Consider the following 2,111-nt stretch of genomic DNA (forward strand, 5'->3'; position numbering starts at 1 on the left):
CATCTGAAGCATCGCCTGTCCCTCAGCTCAGGTCAGACCTCTCCTCTCTCAGTCCCTGTTTCCTGGCCTGCAAAACCAGGACAACGTTAAATCACTTCACTTATTCCCTCCATGAATGAGTATAGAGTCAGGCCCAGAGACTGGGGCCAAGAGCTGGGAAAACGAAATACTACAGCCCTTCAACTAAAAGCACCATGCCTCCCTATTGAGCCGTCTTCTGAGCTTGCAGAGGGCCTTCACGTCTGACCCCACCCAGCCCGGGAGGGAGGAAACCTCCAGATGAAAACTCCAAGGATGCGGGGCTTCAGTGCTCTGTCCACAGCTCCATAACCGCTCATGGCTGGACCGGGCTATGGAATTGGGTCTCCAAGGTAGGAGGCCCACCCAGGTGGCCCACAGGTTTGAGGGTAGCCTGTAATGGAGGGGTCTTGGAGTGGGGAGGTGGGTGCTATAGGCTGGAGGTTTGTGCCCCCCAAAAATTCATGTTGAAATTTTAACCCCCAAGGTGATGGTATTAGGAGGTGGGGCCTTTGGGAGGTGATATGTTCATGACAGTGAAGCCATGAATGGTTTCAGTGCTCCTATAAGAGGGGTTTAAGAAAGCCCCCTTGCCCCTCCAGGCATGTAGTTATAGTGAGAAGACGGCCATCTGTGAGGAAGTGGGTTCTCACCAGACACCCAACCTGCGGCACCTTGACCGTGGACTTCCATCCTGCTCATCGGAACCTGTGTCCTTGGAGAACTGAGCTTCCATGCGTGAAATCCCACTCTCCTAAGATGACATCCCCGAGAGACCATGTGGCAAGCTCTGGATGGCAGCCCCCGCCACGCCCATGCTTCAGAGAGACACCTGGTAGGTGAGCCAAGAAGACTTCTGGCCTCCAGAGTCCAGCCATGGACGTCTCCCCAGGCACCGCAGAGCCAAGGAGGCCTGTGCCCTTCTGCATTGCCTGCCCACCATTTCCGTGACATCATGTGGTCATTGCTTTACATCCTGCAGTGTCAATAGAGTTGTTCTGCAGCAATGAATCAATCCCAACAAAGCCGGGCCTGAGCTAAGGACACTGGTCACACTGGTCTGGCCCCAGGTGCTGAGGATGACTCTCCAGGGCAAGGTGGGAGAAAGTGGCTTGAGTATCAGTCATCCCAGCACCAGGAGAGACCTGCAGGGAACTTGGAAGCTCTGCAGCCAAGGAAGTGAGGCTACAGGTGAGGAGGGACAGCTCCAAGTCCTGGCAGTGGCGAAATTAGCGCTCCCTTGGCAGGCAAGGCTTCTGATGGTGTTCTACAGCCCACTCCTCTGGCCTGTCCATGGATCTTGGAAGCACGCTGCCCCCAGTATTAAATCCTTTTTTTTTTTTTTGCAGATGAAAGCCAGAGCAGTGTCTGATACCTGCAACTTAATCTGCCTGGGGCAGAGTCCACTCACCCTGCTTAGATAACTGATCAAACCTGATGCTGATCCATTTCAGAGACCGCATCCCAGCCTTTTCACTGATTCTCTGTGCTCCCCAGAACCCTTCCAGTAAATGCCCTTTGCTTTGCCAAAATTGCTTTCTGTTGCTTGCAACCAGAAAACCCCAACCGAAATAAAAGTTAAGTTGCAAATTACAAGGATATGTTCTATTTAATCCCATGTTTGAAGAACTCACTTTCAGATGATCAACAGTGTAGAAAAGAATGATGATTTCCATAGGATGGAAAGATGTAATTAGGATTTTTTTTTTTTTTGGCTTTTCGGAGTGGCTTTTTTGTATTGAAAAGAATATTCAGGAGCTACTTTGTATTTAAAGTTAATACTCAGGTAATTCAAAGCCTTGGTTTTCTTGAAGTTTTTAAGTTCAATTTAGAAATAAGTTCTATTTATAAATCTTTCAAATTTTCACAAATGATTTTAAGAAGACTTTCATAATTTAATTGAATTCCTTTAAATATTTTTAGGTGTACTGATAAAGCCAGCACACTCAATTTCCTTTTTAAAGTAAGTCAGTGGCTGGCAAACCGAACAACTTTTCCAAGTACCTAAGAAATTCTTAGAAATCTAATAAAATTTATCAAGATGATGATTAAACTCTTCTACATATTCCTATGTTGTTTAAAGACTAAAGCTG

The 2,111-nt window shown here is 47.4% G+C and overlaps 1 long non-coding RNA gene across 1 annotated transcript; it reads left to right on the forward strand.

Annotated features, from left to right (window-relative positions):
• Positions 1-1,070: 1,070 nt before the first annotated feature.
• Positions 1,071-1,585, forward strand: LOC147346277 (uncharacterized). Its single transcript, XR_015154090.1, has 2 exons — positions 1,071-1,209; positions 1,368-1,585. It is a non-coding gene; the product is annotated as an uncharacterized LOC147346277 (long non-coding RNA).
• The last annotated feature ends 526 nt before the right edge of the window (positions 1,586-2,111 follow it).

Source organism: Bos grunniens, chromosome 24 (genome assembly GCF_055505025.1).
Source record: "Bos grunniens cultivar Pamir isolate PY7600 chromosome 24, Bosgru_T2T1.0, whole genome shotgun sequence".
Taxonomy (NCBI): domain Eukaryota; kingdom Metazoa; phylum Chordata; class Mammalia; order Artiodactyla; family Bovidae; genus Bos; species Bos grunniens.